This window comes from Neopelma chrysocephalum, unplaced genomic scaffold (assembly GCF_003984885.1).
Source record: "Neopelma chrysocephalum unplaced genomic scaffold, ASM398488v2 Primary Assembly neopelma1_97102, whole genome shotgun sequence".
NCBI classification, from domain to species: Eukaryota; Metazoa; Chordata; class Aves; order Passeriformes; family Pipridae; genus Neopelma; species Neopelma chrysocephalum.
Window position 1 is genome coordinate 2991857 of NW_020925744.1, and position 24359 is coordinate 3016215.

The window sequence follows — 24359 nt, forward strand, 5'->3', positions numbered from 1 at the left end:
ACCCAAAGAAGCTGGGCAGAATGCTGTACTGAGCAGACACCACCACAACCCTCAGAAGTTCCTCAATCTCTTGCAATAGTCTAACAGATAATGTGCCTAACACTTCGACACCTTATTTACTAGCTCCTGTCTTAGGGTGTGGGAGGAACAACAAGTGTTATTTACTTTGTGGGAGTCAGCGAATTAACAGCTTTCAACCTTTGTTTTTTAAGAACTCTCTTGCCACCATCTTTTATTTTTTTAACTGCTTTGTTTGTTATTCATCCCTTTCTTAATATGTTCCTCTAATTTTCACCAACCTTTGTGAAATTCCACAAAGTCAACTTTTTAAACAGAAACGTTTTTAAGAGAGGAATTGAAACTCCGTACTTATAAGTGAAAGCAGAAACTTTTCATTTTTCCAGAGTATTACTGAAGAAGGTCTACAGATCTAAAAATCCTTTTATTTTTCCCCTTTCTGGATGTTTTCTTAGACCATCACAACTACAGACACTTAATACGTTCCATAACATCAGCCAAGAATTCATCAGTTATATAATTCCTTTTCTCTGATGACTGCAATACACTTCAAATATCTTAATTACACTTTATAATGATTTCTAATCAAACTTAGGCAACATTAGAAGGTTATTCAGTATGTAGAGGTATTTGATGCTCTAACATGTAAAATTACTAGCAGTGTGCCAATGTAACCAGGTTTCTTCTAAGGATGTTCAAATACCTGGAAACACACAACTCCTAACAGGTTTTCCATAGGTATAAAATTTTCAGTTGTGCCTCAAGACACATTTGAAAAAAACAACACAGCAATCTTTCAGACTGTTGCAAAACATGCTAAAAAAAATGAATTTGCACAGGTAATCCTAATTCCCTGAGTTAGCTGAGTACCATCCTAAAACAGATGTGATGAATTTTTCAAATAATTTAGTGAAATGTAGCACAAATTAAAGTGTGCTATTACTATTCATAGATTGCCTTTAATAAAAAGGAGCTATACACACAGATTGGTAATTAAAATAAGTAAAAATAAACAGGACAAGGTCTTTCCTAGTTAAGAGCCATGGCATCTGGTCAATTTTCTTTAGATTCACTTAGATATTCTACATGCAGAAAAAGCATCATCCCCTCTATATTTCATCATCATTAGCATGCTAGGAGTACCTCTGAGGTAGAGTCCCTCCAGCTGCCAGGAAAACAGTCATTAAAAAAAAAATTCCGTAACAAAGAAAAACATCCATGAGCGGACAGACAGGTGAGAATGCCAGGAAGGCAGACCCAGAAAATGCTTTAATTTCATGGAGTACAATGTTGTCTTGACATATGTGCATGCAAGAGTACTTTATTATCATACTTCTAACAGATTTGACAGTTTCAGGAAGGAATATGAACAGTAGCCAATTTCAAGAGAGAAATATGCTCAACACAATCTGGAAAACTAGTTGGATTTCAAGGGATGTTTTCAACCTCCCTAGTATAGAATTTCTTTTTGTTCTTCTCAGCTTCAACTTTTCCAATACATAAAAAAAAATTATCTGCAGGGAAGGATTTTTTCCTCATTTAATAAAATCCATAAATCTTTAGAGACTATAATTTTTTCTTTGCCTACTGCATTAAATTTTACCCCCAAACCAATCTTTTTGAAAATATTTATCTTCCTGTATGATTTCTGTAAGAGATGGATTTAAAAATCACACTGTAAAGGACAGTGGCAACATTCTACCAACTAGACAAAACTATTTTGCTTTAGAGAAAAAAAAATTAGAAGAGATAAAAATTGCAAAATGAAAGAAAATAATCAGCCTACATTTAGTATAGCTTTTCTCTTTTCAATTACAACAATATATAATTTTATCTGAGGTTTTACCAATATTTCACCAGAATACCATTCTAATATTCAGAAAAATAAGATACTCAATTTAAAGGCATTTTTCATGGGCATCTTGAAGTATTTTAGGAGATACTCACCTCTGGGTCAGATGTTACCTCACCTCCTCCCATCCATTCCTCCCATTGCACTGAGAGTCAGTAATTTTCTGCTGTTTACTCCTTGTCCCAACTCCTTCATTACCTTCCAGTGATCTTTTACTACCAGACTGAGGGAAGCACTGCACCTATGCAGAACTGCCGCAGGGTGATCAGACCGCTGCACTCCACTGTCAGGGATTCCTGATTCCACGTATTAGTAGATGTCCTTGATTAAGTCATATCTCATGCTGGTTTAAAAATCACTGCAATAGAGATTTTGGTGGTTCTCTGGTATTCAAAAAAAGTTCAGCCAGAAACCTTTGCTCACCAAGCTGGCCAGTTCTCAGTTCATAACTCTCATTCAACGCTTTTTCCATGATCTGCCAGCATAAATTATTGAGAAAAAATATTCTGTATTCTTATGGTTCAATTCTACAATGTATTTAGACACACAGGTTTGAACAGCCTTCAACAGGTTATTTGCAAGCTTGTTTAGAGGCTGTAATACCTCCCTCCATTTAATAGCTTCGAGAAATAGTCTGACAGTTTCAATAGCTTAAGTTAGAGAGGGCCAGAAGGACATAGGAGAATTCCTCTATGGGACATTGAGTGCAAAGGGTAAGACAGCCTCAAGAAATGCAAAAGGAACTATTTATTTCAAGCAGTTCAGTTCTACTTGGTCATAAAGTTCTTGGCTCCACCACTGAGCTCTGAGCACTGATCTACTTTCTGCACAATGTCAGTCACAGCCAGGGTAGAAAGTGGGTTTCAATGATAATATTGGTGACTCCTGACCACAGTCCTTCTCAATCTATACAGATTTCTTGTTTCCCTGACAGCTTCTTTTTAAGAATATCTCTTTTCCCAGACATTATGATGGCCCCATTTCTAAGGAATTATTTCCATGCATAAGGCTAACACATGTGCTTATCTTCAGACACATACACAGCATGGAACTCACAGATCATGCACCTTTGAAACAAGTGAGTCTGCTGTAGTACATGGTAGAAAAAAGGGGGGAAAAAAAGAAAGGTAAAACATAGTCTATTTAGCACATCTGAAAATGAGCTCAAGCTCTTTTTAGTTCCAGCAGCTGCCTATAATGGAAAAAATGAAGATTGGCTGTTGCCAAAGAAGTGGGCAGTAAGAAATAACAGATGTGAAATTTCAGCAACATCATTGCCTAGGTCAGTTGTACAGACAGCTTGAGAGCCAACATCCCTGCTGGGCTGCAGTGTTCTCAGAGACACACTTGCTTTTTTTGCTGCTAAACTGTTCTTGCTCTTGCTTGGCTGAATTTACTGGGCAACCTCATCCATGAATGCAATTGACAAGAAATATTCATGTCCTCATAAGCATGTCTGAGCTGTGTGTAAAGGCTCTTCAATTAAAGTTAGTCACTACATTTTCCAAAATCATTTTAACATTTTGCTTCTCTCATCCTTGGTCCTGCTCACCCCTCTTTATTTCATGGAAACCTATGGTGAGTGGGAAAGAAAACACAGGTCCTTCAACACAAGGTCTTATTACATGAGGCTCACAAACAAAGTAAGATCAAAAAACCAATATAATCTGTTGTATACATTGTTAAGAGAAAGGACAGTGGTTGAAAAATGCCCTTCAAAAAGTCATTTTCAAGATAAATCAAGTCTCTTGACAGTTTAAAGGGGAAATTATGAATACAAGGTCTGTAGAAAGTATCACATCAAGAGCTACTTCTCTCAGCTAAATTTGCAAGATTAAGTGGATTTCAATTTCAATTAAAATTAAATAAAAGTTATATTTAGGCATCAGAAATGTGCCTTGAAATTATACTGTGGATCACAAAGATGACTGTTACTTGAGGGGAAAAAAAACAATTAAAAAGCTGTATTAGAAAAAAATACTTTCAGTACACAGCACATTCTTCTGCTGTTTCAAAATCTGGGTGTAAAATGCAGCTCTTAATAAGCCTTGGTTTCCATGCTATGTCTCATCTGGTATATTTATTACCTGTTGCTGAAAGAAACAGTACTACTCTCCCCACCTAATTCCAGCTGCTTATTACATCTTTGTCCCTTTTGTTACATTTAGTAATTTCTCAGCCACAGGACAAGCCAAGCCAGCATAGTTATCTGGTTTAGTTTCCTTCCCAGGCAGTTAGTTTTTTTTCTTTTCTGAATCACCTGCTTACCTCAAACTCACCTTGGGACTGGGGGCTGATGCAAGAGGGAAAGAACAAGCTGAAGTGATACCGTCCCTTTTGGCATCAGCCTGCAGCTGTGCAAGACCAGATGCACTATTAAACAAGGCTCTGAAAAGTATTACTGGCTTTTTTCTTGTTAAACAAATATTCAAGTGTTTTCAGAATTCCATGTCACATGGTGAGCTCCTGAGAGCTAATGAGAAACCCTGCAAGTAACAGTAGTAATACTATAGCAACTGAAGGAATCCACAGGCACCAAAGCACAGTGACATGAACTGAGATGCAGTTACCTGGACAAAAAGCCTTGCAATCTAAGCCGACAAAAAGAGTAAGAAATTAATTTACTTTCCTAATAGCAGGTTAACAACAGAGGCAGAAGTCGAAAGCAGGAGTCAGGACAGGCAGTTCTATCTGCTACACCACACTTCTTCCTGTAGCAGCTACTGCTATTTAGTCACTGCTTGTGCACAGCATCTCCACATCAGGAACTACACTAAGTTCCAGAAATAATAACATTAAAATTAACTATTGTTTTTTCTACTCCATAAGCAAATTATCAGTTCAATGTGGTTTACAGCATCTGAAAGTTTCCAATGCCTTCCCAAGGAAAGAACTTGAAACCACAATATTTTTCAGACTCAGTAACTTGTCCTTTCTTCCCTCTAATGACAGACAAAAGGAAAGATATTGGAAAAAAAGTCCACTGCTATTGTTTCTATTAAATACAAGTGGGGTGCAATTTGTGATTAGTACTTTAAAATCACCTTGAAGTTCTCTAAAGAAGGTGTAGACAAACATAAATTATATGAAAAATAAAAATGAAAAGGCAAAGCACAGACACAGAAAGGAGATTGTTCAAAGAGGAAAAGCAGTACAAGTATATAACTTCCTATTTATTCTGGCTGTTAACAAAACCAAGTAAAACCAGGAATACTGGCCACATGCTGTTTTTCAATTCCAGAGGTAAAAACTCACCCTGTCTCTGTGCCATTATGTACATAGTACAAAACTGTACTGATATAAACAAAGCCATTTTTCCAAACCAAACAAAATACCCAAAAATCTACTCCCTGTCCCTACATAATTCCTGAAGTCACGAAGTTACCATCATGAGGCAAAGTTCAGCACATAGATAAGATGACAGCTAGAAAACCTTGAGCAAACCACAGCATTCCTTCCTCTGAGTGTTAAAACAACACAAGGAAAGACCTTCAGGAAGGCACTCTACTTGCTTTCCCTCACCTTGGTTTCTCCCAGTTGTTCCCAAGGCCAGAAGCATAACCCTCATCCTCCACTGCCAACCTGGACCCTATCCAGGAAAGTTAGGTAAATATTATTACTTGAAGAGGAACAGGACTAGCTAGTCAAAACATTTATTTTCATGTAAGACAGAAGAATATTTGTCACATCATCTGGCAGGTTTCAGAGCAGTTGGGATGACAAAAGTCCATAGTCCAAGAACTGCACCTTTGTATCAACCTCTGTCAAAATTACTAGCAAGTGGCTGATGAAACTTCAGCTATTAAAAGAGGGGATCAAACCACCAAATCTTCAGACACAAGTCTCTCAGCCACCCATCAGAGCCTTGAGGCTAACATTCCCCAAGCACCTGCTCTTTTCCAGAGATGTTCAACACCAGCATCTGCCTTTGCTGAGGCATCTCACTGGAGCATGGATCACCATCAGCTGTGATATGCAGGTCCTGGAAGGATCTTAACCCCCCTGTACTAAGCAATCAATTTTTGGTTAGTAGCATTATATGGAAAACTAAAATAACTGGTCCTTTTTTGCATAATACAATATCAGAGTCTATCTTTCATGTTTATTAGAAAAGGCATTATAAGCTTCTACCCTACTCATATTGCAACAAAAGGAGCACATATACAAGTCAGCAAGTATGTGAATGTTCTTATAATTATATTGAAACACTGGGGAGAGAAAGAAGAGGAAAGAGTAATCAAAATACCAAAGATTTCTTTAAGAGATAATCAGAAGGTAATTTGACCCTTTACATTTTTATCTTTGTTGTTTATTTCTTGCTTCCAGTTACAATTTTATGAATTATTTAACTGCAACTGAAGATTTTTAGGGAATGAACTGCTTAGATATTTTCAAATGTTCCCCCGAGATAAATTATGCAAAGCCTTTGAAGAAAACCCAGATAACTAGCCTTTGTTGTGCTCATTAGCACATCTGGAGAGAAATTATATTATTTACATATTTTGTTATGAAGAAAAAGTTATAATTTCAGTTTTCTTTTCAACATATTAGATCTGCATAGAACTAATCTTATTAACTGTGCAATTTTTCCAATCACCACTACACTTAACTCTCAGGCTTCCCACCTGCTGCTGCTGACAGTTGCTCAAGTTGTTGTTTAAGTTACCTCCACCTTAATGCGTGTGCTAGTGTTTCTGTTATAGTGCTAAGCGCTACAGGACTCCCCTTTTAACTGGTCTGAGGCACACTGTTGTAAAATAAGTTACATTATCTGTAACACTAGCCAAGAATCAATTTTAAATTAATAATAAGTCTCTTTAATTCTTAACTATCCACTTCTTAAACAGCATCGAACTTGAAAGAAAGAATACCTATATTTTTTGTTGAATAAAGATATATAAACTGTCTATGATGCTTGCATTCCACTTGTGCACTAATGATACTATGAATACAGCATTTTAGTCCTGACAATTGTCAGGCAGTGGAGGATAGGGACACAGGAGTAGATAAACAGTAGGCAAAAAGGAATTATCCAAAACTAACTGACAAATTCACTTATTTGCTTTTCCTGGCAAAATACAAGCACAAATAGAAAGGACATAGTAAATATAGAACTACACGAGTGCAAATATTCTAAACTGATAAATTCCTTCAGTGTTTTAACTAATGGTATTTTTAGAAATGAAGAACAAGCATGATTTTCAGAGGTCACTAAAGCAAAAAATAATAAAAACAAGGCAAGCGTTACTCACTGTATTGGCCACCAAAGTCAACACCACATAGAACCAAATATATAGGTGCTAAAAAGTTATATTTGCTGCTAACAGCACTGAAATCAAATGAGATCCCTTAACATAAATATGAAATTTTTCCCATAAACTGGCTCTACTATGGAAACTAGAGAATCAGAAATATTACATTATTCCAAATACCTATCTCTCGGCAAGAAAATGCAGTTGCTTTTTGAAAGTATTATTATACTCCTCTTCTATCAGCCTCTTCTCCCAGGCAACTAGTGACAGGACAAGAGGAAATGGCCTCAAACTGCACCAGGGGAGGTTCAGGTTGGATATCAAGAAGAATTTTTTCATTGAAAGGGTGGTTAAGCATTGGAACAGCCTGCCCAGGGAGGTGGTGGAGTCACCACTCCTGGAAGTGTTAAAGAATTGACTGGACATGCACTTGGTGCCATGGTTTAGTTGACATGATGGTGTTCAGTCAAAGGTTGGACTCAATGATCTTTTCCTACCTTAATGATTCTATTATTCTATTGTGTTCAATGATTATTGAATACAATTAAGAGTTGATGAGTTTATCTCTGCCTGTGTAAGGCTCTCCTTGCCAGCCTATACCTACAGATAAGGAAGCACAAACAATATATTTATAAAACGCATTATAAAACTCACTTTTTAAAGTATTTGAAATTTTCAAAGTTCTTCCTTAGAGCCTTCCTGAATTCTTCTCTAGTCAAAATGGCACATAATTAGCACATAAGATGCAAAAAAATCAGCAATGAGCATAGGGAATCAAGTAAATTATCTAATTTTACAAAGTTTTTAACATAATGGGTCATGTTACCACTTCAACAAGTATAGACTGAACTGATGTATCTGAAATAAAATTTTAAGTTTTTTCTAAATCAGGGTGGTATGAGGAGGAAGCTTCACTTATCAAAAGCAATCACTGAGACTACATCCTGTTCTTCTTCTTAAAATCTGTGAATGCTCTGAAAAGGAACTTGATGCTCAGAAGAAAACATTCAAAAGCCATAACCTACTGCACATCTTCCATCCTTTAAGCAGCAGTCAAACTTCAGAGTCAGCCAGTATGTGAAAATACAGATAATATAATCTGAATTTCATTTACTTACCACTGTTCCAAGTCCCTAGGTCTTGGTCAACCACTTCAGATGCCTGGCAATACCTAGAGAAATAATTGATGTAAAATGTAAGAAAGGTACAGAGCCAAAAATATGAAAACAATATTTATGATTAGTATGGGTGGCTGGAATGGTAAAAACTTTGCTTGTAAGAGATTATATGCACATGAGTAATATTTTGCTACCAGGAAACTTCTGCTTGTCTAGAAATGCAGCATTCGAGACATCACTCCAACCACTAAGGAGCTAAGAAAAACCACAAACCATGGTCTTGAGGAGAGCAGACTTCGGTGTCTTTAAGGATCTGCTTGGTGAAGTACCATGGGATAAAGTCCTGGACGGAAGAAAGGCCCAAGAAAACTCACTAATATTCAAGGATGACCTCCTCCACGCTCAGAAGCAACGCATCCCAACCACAAGAAAGTCAGGCAGAAATGCTAGGAAGCCTGCATAGATGAACAAGGAACTCCTTGACAGACACAAACAAAAGGGTTCCCTACAGAGGGTGGAAGCAAGGACAGGTAGCTTGGGAAGAATACAGAGGGATTGTCCGAGTAGCCATGAATTAGGTTACAAAAGCAAAACCTCTGATAGAATTAAACCTGGTCAGGGATGTCAAGGGCAACAAGGAAAGCTTCTATAGGTATTTCAGTGATAAAAGGAAGACTAAGGAAAATGTGGGCCTTCAGACGGAAATGGGAGATTTGGCCACCCAGGACATGGAGAAGGCAGACATACTCTATGACATTTTTGCCTCAGTCTTCACCAGCAAGTGCTCCAGCCACACTGCCTGAAGTGCAGAAAGCTAAGACAAGGAACTAGTGGAGACGGTCCAGTGAAGGACTACAAATACCATTACAGAATGACAGATTATCCTGAGTTGGAAGGTATCCACAAAGATCACTGAGTCCTACTCCTGGCTCTGCAAAGGTCAACGCACAGAATCACACCACGTACCTGAGAGCATTGTCCAAAAGGAGCTGGGGGTCTGGACAGAAAGTGGGCTAAACATGAGCAAGGCAGCAAGGAGTGTCAAGAATATCCTGGAGTACATCTACAGGCTAAGATTCCACTAATAACCTATTATTTGCCTTTAGCCATCAATCCAGGAATACGCATCTGGAACAGGCAATCCAGTTTTGGATCCACAGTACCAAAAAATAATAAATTAAGGTGATAAAAGTAAGGTAAGGTTGATTCACCAATGCTGAAATACAGGATTTCCCACAGTAAAAACAAATCCTGCATTTTTATACATTCATCAGGACAGGATATATGAAGAACCTCCCCTTACATAAAAGAACAAAGCAAGTCAGAAAGTCAGTATACTCTAACAAAGAGAGATAATTTGGCCTTGCTGAAGATGGTTTAACAACGGAAAAGCTGGTGCAGATCTTCTAACAAAGTGTGCTGCTGAGGACAGATGAAAGTGTATCAGGAGCAAAGTCAAGCACAGCGTAAAACAGCCTCTGAATTCTTGGCACATAGAATATTACTCCAGAAAAAAATCCAAACAAACCAATAAAAACAACTCACCAAAAAAACAAATGACTGGACCAACTAGCTGTGATTACTCCAACTTTTCTGTCTCAAAAAGTTAATATGGCAATGAAAATATAGCAGTGTTAGCACAGATAGAGACTACTTTCAAGAACAAAAAAGGCCAAATTGTTTTCTTAAAACTGAAGTACCAAAAAATGAAGGATCAACTTTAAGTATGTGTAAACAAATCTAATTGTCTGAGCAATCCAGTAAGTGGTGCTTTTAAGGAAAATTTCCTTGCTTGGAGTCTGGGGTCCCTAAGAAAGAGAAGTACAGGCTGGGTAAGACAGGAATAGCCCACAGCTGAAGCTGTAGAAAAGCCTTCTCTCACAGAGACATCCACCTGCCAAAGGCACAGCAATGTTCTTCACCTGCACACAAGACACTAAGGAAAAATTTAAAAAAGAGCATGTATTATATTAAAAAACAAATCCTCTTTTACCACCATATTAGTGGCCAAACTAACAAGAAGAAACTCTATGTGCCCTCCCCTATCCCACCATCAACAGGCAGTACGCACTTCCTGTATGCTGCAGATAGCCAAATCCTTTCAAACAAATCAGAATGAGAAAAACACATGTATGCTCTCATTCTTTCTCTCAGGAACTCTTACAAATTTTGCAATAGCTCAGATAGATTTCTACAACAGTTGGCAAAAATACATAAAATCTGTTTCTTTCTTTCTACTCGACTAGCTGTAAATTTGGTTGCATCAGCCCTACCCCTCAAAGAAAAGGTGAAAATATTACATTCTTCAGTTTTAGCTTCCTTCTCTTTTGCAAGGAAGAAATGTTTTAGTATAATTCAGGGAGAAAGAGTCTCTATACCAAGCAGAGCCATTGATTTCAAGTTTCTTTTTATTTACAGTCAACAGTAGAATCAAATAGGCTGGACACTGTTAAGAGAACACAACTGGTTTGATAACATTCCCATGTCACATACCCTGTCTTTGTACACAACAGGAATTAGGTATATTTAGGCTACCCAGCACAGATTAAATAAAAAAAAGAATACAGATATATCCGCTGTATCTTAAAACATCCTTTTCAAGTAGCTTTTTCTTCAGATATACTACTGCATGATACTTCCACGTATTATATAACAGCAATTACCCAAATCAAAGAAATATTTACTTACTTCAGGAAGGTTTGTATGACAATTATGTCACTATGAATAGAAATAATGCATTCAATGGGTTCTTTGTCTTTTGCTATCAATGCAGAACAACATAAAATAAAATGAAAAAAAAAGTAGTATTTCATAGGCGTCATCAAGGCTACCTTCAGAAATAACAGCAAAACAAGAAAAGGAAAAGTATTTTCTTTAGGAATATACTTCTGGCAGGTTAAAAAAAATCCAACAAATGAAACCAGCCTCTAAATTTATTACAATGCTAAACACTACAGGAAGCTAACAGCTCAAGATACAAACCAGGTTTCTTTTAACATTTCTTCTCAGACTTATTATTCTCTGTTTCTCGCAAACCTACAGGAGACAAAAATTCCAGTTTTGTTTTTTGTATTATCTATCTAATTTGTTCAATCTAGAAGGTCATCCTTCATATCTATACATACGTAATTTAAAGCAAATTCAAAAGAGTCATATAGAGCAACTTAATTTACAAGCTATTTCAGTGAGAACAAAAGAAAAAACCTTATTTTTACACTACAAAAAAATATTTTACTCAATGCACCTGCATTACACATCATTAAAATGTTTAAAGCAAATATTACATTTTTATAATCCTATCAATTCTCACAAAACTAAGCAGAATAAATACAGAAGCATTAAGAGACCTGCACTATGAATGAAAGATTCCTCTTAGCCTGTTACCTAATACAATAACACCTGAGTCGTAGGTGAATCAAATTACATTTCTTAAACAAGCCATTTATTACCAAGCAAAGATATGCAAATTTATTTTTAGTAAAGTTACTCTCTAAAATTAGTTTTGGCTTCTAAGATTTATTTTAGCTAAACATAAATCTTTATTTGAAGTTAGTAATATGGAACATCAGCCAGGAGCCAGACCCCACATTCATGGATATCAATGGGAGCTCTTTAGGGTTACCCATGAGGATAAAAGGACATAAATTGTTTACTTTAAAGGCATTGTAAAAGCACTTAACAAGCTCACTTTACAATATGCTTCTTGAGTCACATCTCTGTGTCACAGGGACTATAAAGCAAAGCAGGAAGTCCCTCTCCCACAGCTGCACCAGGAGTTACACCACAGTCAGTGCTCAGGTCTTGCTTCATCAACCCTTTCTCTCTGCCAACTCAAGGCAGCCAAAGCTTTGCAGCAGCATCTTCAATAAGTATATCTACAGCTACTGAAATTGTTCCTTGGCTCCAGTTTGGCCATAAAGCTGCTCTAGGTGGCTGCAGCTTGGCCACCACAGAGAGGAACCAGACAAGAGGTGATTTGAGAAAGCAGCTTCATCCTGGGACCAGCACTGCTCAGTGACCTGCTGCCTGCATGGGTGGTAAGAGAAGCAGGTCCCATGGGCAGCCTGGTAGTCATGGTACAAAGGTAGGCTCCAGGTCAACACCACAGCAGCTGGGACTGGAACAGGCACACTGGTAACGCAGCTCCCACACAGACTGACAGCACTAGGCTGGTCTGACACAGGCTTCTGGGCCCCCACCTAAGAGTGGGAGCAGGACCCAGGGGAAGCTGAGGCTCATTAACACCCAGGGGCCCAGACATGGGGTTGCTAATTAAATGCTCTAACCAGTGACATGATCCTCAGCAATGAGCTAGAAACACTTGGCAAGCTCAGGCTATTCTTCATAAATGTCAGCTGGCTTAATAAATAACAACTTCTGATGAGTATTATTAGCATTCAAACTACTGCTCCCAGATTACCACATGCTGGCCTGCAAAACGCTAAGTTTACGAACAAAGCTATCTGCTGGCAGAAGTGGAAGAGAATGTCTCCAAGGGAGACAGCTCAGTTATCTTTTCCTGAAGGTCTAGAGATGTCAACTGTGGAGTTTTGTTAAGGCATAAGCAATTAATGCACTGTTTTCCTTAATCAGTAGACATCTTGAGTCTGTTGCAGAAAGCTGCAGAGCTATCCCATCATGGTGTTCTGGAGAAAAAAAGACTTCTATCTTACCCACCCACACATGTTTCTTTAAACCAACAGCTGCAGGGTTTGTTTGGTTTTCAATCCCACACCTCCTTCTCAGGCCAAAGTTACAGTCAGGGTACGATCCTGGTGACAAAAGCTGTGACTATTACAAATCAATGAAACAATCATTACAATCTCCAAATTGCCTGATAACATTCCTGCACTTTTCAGTAATCCTGCACCAGGACTGAATTAGGAACCTGTTTGGTTTGTGGCTTCAACCTAAACAAAAAAAATGCCTTAAGCACAATCCTCCTCTCCCTTCCAAAGAAAAGAAGACCTCATTTATCACTCAAACTCCCTGTACATTTAAGACAAGATATCTAACAAAACAGAACTAGGGACTGACTTACTAAAACACTAACAAGCTGTTAAGAGTCCTCAAAATACAAATTCAGACTTCTGTGTGGTGTCAGGAAAACAAAATTCTTCACCTTATGTGTATTTTCTATGTTGAACTAATCTCCACGCCTTTCTCACAGCTTTCATCTCTACAAATGCAATAAAAAAAAGACACATAAATAGTAGTTTATCAAATTAAAGCATCCAGAGGTATCACCTGTGACCTTCTACCAGTGAAAAGCTGCTTTTTAATCATGAAACACTTCAGTGGCTCATGTAATTGTTTTGCTAAGTGACAAAATCTCAAGCTTAGGCCATTCAATTTGGCCTCAAAGCAAAGTTACTTCTACTGAAAATGGTCTATCTGAACATTATCCAATGAATAGGCCTATTATGCACTCAAGACCTTAATTCAAAGCTAGAACTACTACTTACAGCACATTAAATTGTATTCTGTTCTTCTCCAGCTCATGTCTCAGAATCCATTTTCAGTCTTAAAAAACAAAATCCAAAATCCAAAACCATTGTAAGTAAAATTAAATAAGATGAGACCCTGAGCAACATTCCACGTGCTTTTGTTGAGCATGTCAGTGAAATCATGTTATAGAAATGAAAATCCTTACTCAAGTCTCATCTGTTCATTTTTCCAGCTCTGGAGAACATCTTGCTGTTTCTACAGAGCTCTGAAAGTCCTGAGGCATCTCCATCTAAGACACTTTTCCGACACAGGCTCAGAAACCCACAAAGAGGCACTCCTCTGATGCTAACCCAAGGAAGAGGAAATGAGCTACCCACTCCTTGGTAAGAATTAAAAAGCACACTCAGTTTGCAGATGGAAGAATCAGCTAGCCCCAGGAATGGTGGGAATTGAACAGCACCTAGGAAATATGTTAATTTTTGGTCTTGCATGCAGCAAGCTCCAACAGAAACTCTGTGACATCCAGAACAAGTGGTGGACTGACCTAGCTGCAAAAACTCAATTACGTGCAGATACGGGTGATCACAAAGGATTCTATGAGGCCCTGAAAACAGCATACAGGCCTACATACCAAGTCCAAAGCCCTCTACTCAGCGCTGATGGTCAAACGCTTCTAACAGATAAAACCTCCATTCTGAATAGATGGTCTGAACATTTCCAGACTCTTTTCAGTACCAACCGTGTAGTCCAAGACTCAGCAATTCAGTCCATCACACACCAACCGGTGAAATACGAATTGGATACTGCCCCCACTTTAGGAGAAACCCTCAAGGCCATACAGCAGGTGAAAATCGGCAAGGCAACTGGGGTTTATGGAATTCCACCCGAAGTCTGGAAACATGGGGGCCTTGCACTCCATGCTAAATTTCAGGAGTTTGTGATGCGCTGTTGGGAACTAGGCGAACCACCATCAGACCTTCATGATGCATTCATCATCACTTTGTATAAGAAGAAAGGTACTAAATCAGACTGCTCAAATTACTGTGGCATTACTCTGCTCTCCATTGCTGGCAAAATCCTGGCAAGAATACTCTTGAACAGACTAATACCCACTATAGCAGAAGGAATTCTACCTGAAAGTCAGTGTGGTTTCAGAGCCAACAGGAGCACCACAGACATGATATTTGTTCTCAGACAACTGCAAGAGAAGTGTCGGGAACAAAACAAAGGTCTTTATGTAACCTTTGTTGACCTCACCAAGGCTTTTGATACTGTGAGCAGAAAAGGTCTTTGGCAGATTTTGGAACATTCAGGATGTCCTCCCAAGTTCCTTAAAATGATCTCACTCCATGAGGATCAGCACGGCCAAGTCAGATATGGCAACACACTTTCTGAGCCCTTTCTAATAAAGAACGGTGTGAAACAAGGCTGCGTTCTCGCTCCTACCCTATTCACAGTCTTTTTCAGCATGATGCCCCAAAGGGCCACGGCAGACCTCGATGATCAGGATGGTATCTACATTCGATATCGTACTGATGGAAGCCTATTCAACCTAAGGCGACTGAAGGCCCACACCAAGACCTTAAACCATCTTGTCCGGGAGCTGCTTTACGCTGATGACGCCGCCCTTGTTGCCCACACAGAAGCAGCTCTGCAGCGTTTAACATCCTGCTTTGCAGATGCTGCTGAGCTCTTTGGGCTGGAAGTCAGCTTAAAGAAGACAGAAATTCTCCATCAACTGGCACCTCAGGAAGTCCTCCATCATCCCCACATCACCATTGGCCAATCAGAGCTCAAATCAGTCCAGCAGTTTAATTACCTAGGCAGCCTCATCTCCTTGGATGGTAAGATTGACGGAGAGATAGACAACAGGTTAGCAAAGGCATGTGGTGCTTTCAGAAAGCTTCATAAAAGAGTTTGGCGAAATAAACACTTGAAGAAAAGTACCAAGATCAGTGTTTACAGAGCCATAGTGCTGTCTACTCTCTTACATGGTTCCGAATCATGGGTCATCTACTGCCACCACCTGCGACTCCCAGAACGCTTCCATCAACGCTGCCTCCATACAATCCTAAACATCCACTGGTCAGATTATGTGACTAATACATCTGTTCCAGAACAAGCAGCAGTCACAAGTCTTGAGGTCATGTTGCTGAGAATACAGCTGCGCTGGGCAGGGCACATCTCAAGGATGAAGGACCACCACCTCCCTAAGATCTTGCTTTATGGTGAACTTGCCACCGGCTGCCACAAGAGAGGAGCCCCAAAGAGAAGATACAAGGACTCCCTGAAACAACATCTCAGCCTCGGCCATATTGATCAACATAACTGGTCTACTCGGGCCTCCAATCGGGACGTCTGGAGACACACCATCTATAACGCTGCTGATGCTTTTGAGAAAGCTCGCAGGATCACCCCGGAGGAGAAAAGACTACGCAGAAAGAATCGAGCCTTGCAGAATATACCACCTAAGGAGTCTTTCTGCTGTGCCTTTTGCAACCGGACATGCCTGTCTCGTATTGGCCTTTTTAGCCACCAACGTGCTTGCAACAAACGTGGGTAGAGCCCTTCCCAAATCTTCGTTCGCGAAGCCTCGCCATGATGACATATTACAAAGATGCTTTCCTTTGCCTTTCTAATTTTTTTCATCTTAAGCTTTTTCTTGAGTAAATTTACTTAAACACTGCTAGAGAAAATCTTTTAAGAAAATGTCCTGGTAATACAAGGAGTATAAAGTCTGGGTTTAGCTTTTTCTGAAGCTTATAATGTCCTCTTTGAAGACTGTCACAGCACAAATTTTGTACGAAGTTCTAAATATTCTTTAAACTCATTTATTGTTTAAATTATTATTCAAAATCCATTTTCAGTAAAACTGAGATATAAATTCTCAACAAGAATGAGATCCTAGTGATTACGTTTTACTTTATTTTTCCTAGACCTATTCTTTTTACTACCTAAAAGAAGATTATGAAAGATTGTCTCCACATATAGATATACACACAAAGAGAAGAATCACTTTTAAAAGGGTCTCCTGATTCAGAAGGCAAAAAGAGCACTCAGTTTCTGCTTTTCCTCTCCCTTTCAAGATTATATTAATTCTTTAAAAAGACATATTGATTGTTACCTTTATCATTTCCTGTATAAAGGAACTTGCAAGGCTGGAGTGTCATAGGTCAACTTCAGGCTCAAAAAAATGGGCTTACTGAATCCATGAAGGATTCAGTTCAAATAGGAATGGCTGGTGCAAGGTGGAGAAGAGTACTCAAATTTTTTTATTCCTCTTCCCCATTTGAGGGTAAAAATGACCATTTCCTTCAGTTGTCTCTTCCAAACTGTGTAATTCTAACTCCAAGTAACTGAATGTAATTTTTATTCAGAAATATTTCCCCTGAATATGCATTCTTAAGCTTCCTGCTTGTTTATCTTCTACCACTCATTAACCTTCACATTCCCCAAAGTAGGTTGTACAAGACTGTTCATATCAGTTTTGAGATTATTTTCTGAAACTCATGAGAGGGTGTTTGCCTCACCCAAACTTTTAAGTCTGCTACAAAACCTTTTTGATGTCTTCTCCTTTAACTTTTATCAACAACTGTAGGAGTGAAGGAAGATTCTCTGCTTTCCTTATGTCTCCAGTTGAGAAACTGAGATGGTGATAGCGATGAGTTCATTTAACTTGGGCTTGTTCTATAACTTAAAAAAAAAAAGTGCTTTCCTACCAAATACTTTCTCATTAAACAATAACTTTCTAAATTAAAACAATTCATTAGAAAAGAAAAAAAAAACAGACAGCATACTTACAGTGCAGGTGGTATTCTTCACCAGAGTCAGTTTTAAAGTTTACTGGTAGATTGAATTCCTAAAGAATGGTTGTTTAATATGCTCATATTGTTTTGAGAAGAGGAAAACCTTCAGAAGTATTTCACAACTTACCTTGAGCCTGTTGGGCAATACCTCTAACATGACACAGAGGTGATGAATGGCAGTATAATCTTGGATTATATCAGTTATCATCAACCCAAAGGAGAGTCTTACCAGTTACTGAAGACTGCAAGGAGGTTTTACTTTGAACACTACAAAGAATTCTTATAATCCATAAGTGATGGGAAGAGTAGGACATCCAAACTGGATTAAGAACATGAAAGGAATATGGTACTGATTGAGGGAAGAGAGCTAAGAAAAGATATGAGGTCTTGTCTTCTTTAGCCTAACAAAATGGTGACAAAAAATGAAGTGTAATTATTTCCTACCATTACTGTAGGCAGCTAATTAGCAAGAAGAGATATTTAAATTGAAAGTCAACATTGCAGCAAGAACAAAATAACAGTGAACTGACTGTCAACACACTTAAGATGCAGCTTAAGAGACGATTTCTAAACCATATGAAAGAGCAAGAGTCTGCAATAGCCTTTCAAGAACAAAAGCAGAGGTAAAAAAAGCTTTCTAGTTTTAAGTTAAAGGCTCATGACGTGATGAAACAAGTTGCACACAACCTGACTGCCTGCAACAACAAGGGAACGAACTCCCTTACAAAGGCCTTCTCATCCAAAGATCTGTACAATTAAGTATATTATTATACCTTCCAATCGCCCCTTAGAAAGTACATATTAAACAGCTTAAAGCCATCCCATACCCCACTGTTTAAATCAAAACACGCATTCTAAGCCCATTTAAAATACTCTCAAAGTATTAAACATCAAAAATGCAGTTTCTTCTTAACTAGCACCATACAGAACTACTGTATGTATCCCATGCTTTTGATTATTAAAGGCAGAAGATAACTGCACTTATTAAGTCTTGATAGAGCACACAATGTCCATATCAACTACATTCACAAAGTCATGTTTTAAAGAACATGAAATACTTAGCCACTTATGTCATTCTAGACAAAGGCTAAAAAACAAGACATGGGGGTATAAAGATGTTTATTTTGCATGTTATTATCTCTTTTTTCTTTGGCAAAGCATATAAACAAAGTAATATCCATGAAAGAAAGAAAACCATTTTGAAAGAAAACATGAAAAGCTAAGGTCAAGCAGACCTCCCCAAAAACAAAGAAAAGGAAGAAATTGGTCACTTCACAGAGCACAAGCAAAACAGCCCCAGGAAATCCATATGAAAGGTTTTTTTAAAGAATACATAAACTCTGATATAACCTTCACAGATCTCTCCAGAAGTCAAGCTAAGAGACAACATGTCTGGAACATATAAAGATTTCTGAAAGTTCCTTCTGTTCTCTCCTTCTCTCAAAACACTGTATTTGCTATTTTAGTAGGAATTAACATTTTAATTGGCTTTGGCCATTTGCTTACTACCAGAATAAACATAACAATGAACGTGCAAGGTGAGAAGTTAAGGAACAGCCAGTGAGGCAGTTAGATGGAGAACCTGGGAGGCAGGAAAATGCATCACTACTAATGTCCTCATACCCTATTCCAAGCTTGTGGGGCAACTCTGTTATTTTCAAGCCAAAAACCGCACGCGGCCAAGTTTACAGCCTTTTTAAGCCTTCAATATAATACGATAGGGCTAATTTTAAAACTTCTAAAGGGGTTTAAAAAATTCCAAGGAACTACTATAAACCCTGAAACAAGACATAATCTTGTCTGCTTAATCAAGTTAATCAAATTTAAGAAGTTGTAAATGTATTATATTCTCTTTTCACACACACACCCCTCCTTTTTTATTTTGTAGGTTCAGGAAGGCAAATTATTTCCAGGCTACATGGGATCAAATAACTGAAAATAATCACATATATATAAGCTACGTATTTTAACAACAGTTTCTATTCTCCAGCAGCAGGAAATGCAGATTCCTACTAGTAGGTGCTATTTTTCAAGACCTACACATACTTCAGTGAGGGCAATCACACTCAGAACAAGTATCAAGAACCCTTTTTCCATGAATTTTCTTACCAATGAAAAAAAAGATTTCCAAGAACAAGAATCCAACAATTCCTTAAATCTCAATGACTGTCTAATGCACTCATTCAGAATTATGTAAAGTTGAAGCTCTAAGTTCCAGAGTCCCTAAATACTAATCCATTCTCCCCCAAAACCAGCTTTCCGAAATTGTATGGACTGTCTTTTTAAGTGATTTTTCCAGGGAAGGCTGAGGTTTAGAACACAGCATGAGTAGGTTTTCTGACATAATTGCTTTCTTATGGTTTTCCAGCAATTGAACATGGACTTTAAATCTCTTATAGGCAAAGCTGGCTGGTTTAAATAATTGTTTTTGAAAGCACACTGATGATATGCAGCTACTTTACTCCTCAATATCCTTTACAGCATCAAAAGTGCTCTCAAATGAAAGAAAATGATACATACATATACAATCACTTATATTCATATACATAATATAATTCAGTTCCATTCAGGTGGTTCTCTGTGTTTTTGGCTCTCTAGAAGGAATTAAACATCTGAACCAGACCCTTATCCTTTCCATATATTAGTACTGTTTTCAAAGGACTGTTCAGATAATGAAGACTAAGAAAAGTGCAAATTCTCCACTCCATGCTCAACTAACAAAGCATCCAATCAGTTCTCACTGAGTTCATTTTGTGTCCACATGTACGTGATTAACAGTACATTGTTTGAAATTTAATTCCACATCTGTTCTTCCATGGGACTTGGAAAACAGCTGAAGTTTCCTGACAATTGTTTGCAGAGTAGATAATCGCAAGCATGTGTAATAGTATCCCAAAGTGTTAGGGGAAAACACCATGAGTCTAAGAAGCTTTTTTTGCTGAATGTTTTTGTTTCTTTTCTAAGTAAGATAAAAAAATAAGATGCTCTCAGATGGAAATGATTAATAAAAGCTTAAGAAGTCAAAGACTATAACTCAAAAGGCAAAGCAATACCCAGATTTTCTTCCTAAAGGTCATCATTTCATGTCCCAGTAGTTTTCTCAGAGAACAAAAATGCATTTTATGGCCTGTCAGGTAACTTTTAAAAGTTATGCAGAAGTGGTAACATCCCACAGAACTACAACACAGAAAATATATGGTTTTGTCATGGAGCTCCACAGTTGTGACAGAATGTTCCAGGCTATAACAGTATGACAGCATCTTTTGAATGGATTGCAGATTTATGTGTTAAGGATGTATTTTCTTCTGATCTCTATAAAATGCTGATAAGCACAGAAAGGAAGACTAGATAGCAATTCTTCACTGTATATGCTAATGCAAGTGCAGGCAGCAACAAAGCATTTTAGGATATGTTAAACTCTAAAAAACACTTTTGCCACGCAAGATGCAGTTACGTTGAGGAAATCTGCCACAGTTTGCTGTGGATGCTAAATTCAACATTTGCTCAAGAAATAATAGGACAAATTAATGAAGAAACGATCCACAAACAGCCTTAAATGAAACAAGTGCCTCCTTTGACCCTTTAGATGCAGAGCAGTGGAAACTATGAAAACATCAGTGCAGATTTGCTCTGTATTTTAGGTCATTGGCTATTACCAGGTAGTTCTGGTTAACTGTTTTATTTATGGCCTTATAACATTGGCTTGGACCTTTGTTTGACCTCCATACATAATAAGTGCATGAATGACATTATCTACAGTGACTGAGAAAAATTCACAGGGAGGGCTCAGGGTAGATAAAATACACTGGTTTTACAAACTTTATTTCAATTAATTCTGGGATTAAAGTAACTATTAGTCATACATGAGGATGCCTCAAAGAAAGCCCAAAATTTCAGTTCAGTCACACCAAACTGATGCTTCAGTCAAAGAAACCAAATACTGCTGCCAAGCACTACAACGGCACTGCAAACTTTCCAATACTTGGTGTTTTTCTTAAAATGGCAGATGCCTGTGATATGTGATTATCTCACACTGAAAGAGGTGTTTTCAAACACCACACACCAAACCAAAACACTTTATATGTAAATAAATATTTACACTATTTCCAGTTCTGTTACACACATGCATATGCACACATACACAACCCCTTGATAGGGGCAACAGTGGAAACCAGGTCAAACCTAGGTAGTACCATGTGGCCAGCGCTGAAACACTGTGTCACCCTGGATGAAACAGATGAAGAACATGAATGAGAACCAGAGAAACTTCCTAGAATGAAAATGGAGAAAAGGTGCAGAAGAAATAAATTTCAAATAACAGAATGCTTATAGTTTATGTAAAAAGAAACTATTCAGATAAGGGAAGAAAAAGTCTGACCTCTACAGAGAAGGACAGTGATGGGTTCTAAAAGTATTCTGCTCAGCAAAATTCCTGACATTACTTAAGAAAGGTTTCCATTTAAAATGCATAGTATAACCAATTCCATAAATAAGAAGGCACAGAGAGGATACACTGCATATGATAATTATGGATTTCCAACTCCATTGTGTAACTTAAAGGATATCAAAAAAGGAAGATTTATAAGCAGAGCATGTGATCAGACAGCACTGTGCTTTGAAAGAAATGTTCTTAACAAATCTGAATTAAAGTCATTGAAATATTAAAAGGATAAGCAATATGGGTCGGCTAAAAATTAAAATACAACAAATATCCTTATTTATACAAAGAAAAGTAGGAAGGTTATGCAGACATAATTACCATACCCCTCCACAAACTGGAAATAATAATGACTTTGAATTTTATTCTATTATTTTATATGTTTTTATATAAAGAATACCTGAGGGAAGGGAAGATAAGACAAATCATTAACTGTAGAGAAAATTAGGTGAACAAACAAAATTCCCTCCTGCGCATATAACTCTGCTGATGCCAGGACAGCACCGAAACTAAGCATCCATGCTGCTGAGCTGTGCACCGGTCCCACGCGAGTCCACTTACTTCAAATGTTAGGAAAGTCCTAAGGAAGGGTCTTGACTTTTCTTCCATGTGCTGTGGGCATTGAAAGAAAGGTACTTCTATTTTTTTTTTTTAGCTTTAGTACCCTCTGCCAATACCATTTCCTACAACACCACAGCATACACATACACATATATGTATATATATTTTTTAAAAAGTGCCATATACTCATATTTATACACAAAAGACTACAAACATATCTACTTTAAACACTGCTATAGAGCTTTTCTCTGTTGTACTAAAAAGCTAAATTACATTCAATACACACAGGAGTCCCATGGGTCTCTTCCACTTTGTCCTTCTGTAATTGTACTAAAAGCTTGTCTGGAGTGTCTCCCTCAAGGCATCTGGAGTTGACACTTCTCTTATTTATCTAGCTAAAGAAAGGTCCCCTGCTTCTTCCCTGCCAATACCATGAAGAATTTAATGTATCAGCAGGGACTCGAAGCTTGAAACTTGATCCAATATTTTCATAAAACAATTCACAGACTTCCACTGACTTTTTTGACTTAAGAGCAAACGGTTTCCATAAAGCAATTTGGGGCTAGATTAATCCACTCATGTTTCCATCAGTGGGGGAGGGAAAAACAGCATCATAACATGGCAGCCACCAAATTGAGACAGAAAAGAAATTCCTATTAGAGTGCCTTCATACCTTCTTAAAAAAATCACAGCAGGTATTTAATGTATCCTATGAAATAAGGAAGAATGAACACAAAGCAATAGAGAGCAAATTAGGGAAATAAAATGGGAACCAAGAAAAAAGAGTTTATTTTTACTTTACAGGAGGGAGAACAGCAGTTTGTAACTTAATTTTACTGTATATCAATACCCTGGATAACAAGGAAGAAAAATCAAAGGAGAATTTAGATCAAAAGAGCACTGATGTGCAAAGCTGAACTGATTCCCCCCTCTCATAACTAAGCAACATGACAGGTACTCAACACAGAAGGAGATGCTATTCTATCACACATACTGGGGAATTTGTCAAATGCTCAATAACACCTCCACTTTTATTATACCAACAAGTAAACTAAGCAACAGCAAGACTAATTATTCTAAATTTTTCTTTTTGAGAATGGACTATTTTGTGCTTGCTGGTACTCTGTCTTTGAAAAATTGTTTGCTTGTGCAAAATGGCATCTTCAGTTACTTTGAAACTCAAAACATTCTTCTGCCAAGCATCCAAGTGTGCACAACAAGGAATTTACTTATACAAAAAAGCCTTATCCAAGCCTTTCTGAAACAGATCAGAAGTTTACTTGGGGTTTTCTTCCAGTTATTTAAAGAAAAATATAGCTTTCAAAGATGAAAAGAAGCAATAGAAGAGTAAAAACCAAGAAGACTAGATAAAGGCATTTCTTTAATGTTTCTCTTTTTTTTTTTTTGGTCACTAGAAATCAGATAGAACTGCTCTTCATCTATACAGAGTCTTAAATAATATCAAGTTAAAAAAAATCTTAGACATGCTTTTAATTGCCAGGGCACCCACTATTAAGATCCTAAAATCCGTTTTCATCTTCCAAATTATTAATCAAGGTCAAAAATATATCTCAGAGAGTTGAGACTTACAAATTTCAGTTTTTGATTCATCAAAAATATTGACATAAGCAAGAAGCAGGTTGTTATAGAGAGTAACCCAGAAGCACATCAGAAAATAAATTAATTGTATGACAAACCCCTTAATTTATATATAATGATGCATTCACAAAAATCACAGATAACAGAATTGTTAGGATGGAAAGGGACCTCTAGAAGATCATCTAGTCCAACCCTCCTGCCAAGGCAGGGTTACCTGGAGCAGGTGACACAGGAACTCATCCAGGTCAGTTTTGAATGTCTCCAGAG

The 24359-nt window shown here is 37.7% G+C and overlaps 1 protein-coding gene across 2 annotated transcripts in view; it reads right to left on the bottom strand.

Moving 5' to 3' along the window:
* Window positions 1-24359, bottom strand: part of LHFPL2 (LHFPL tetraspan subfamily member 2) — a 124459-nt gene that overhangs the window by 52066 nt on the left and 48034 nt on the right. For both annotated transcript variants that reach the window (XM_027671389.1, XM_027671390.1), the window contains exon 2: window positions 8241-8293. The gene's annotated coding sequence lies outside the window, so the exon portion shown is untranslated. The remainder of the gene's footprint in view (window positions 1-8240; window positions 8294-24359) is intronic.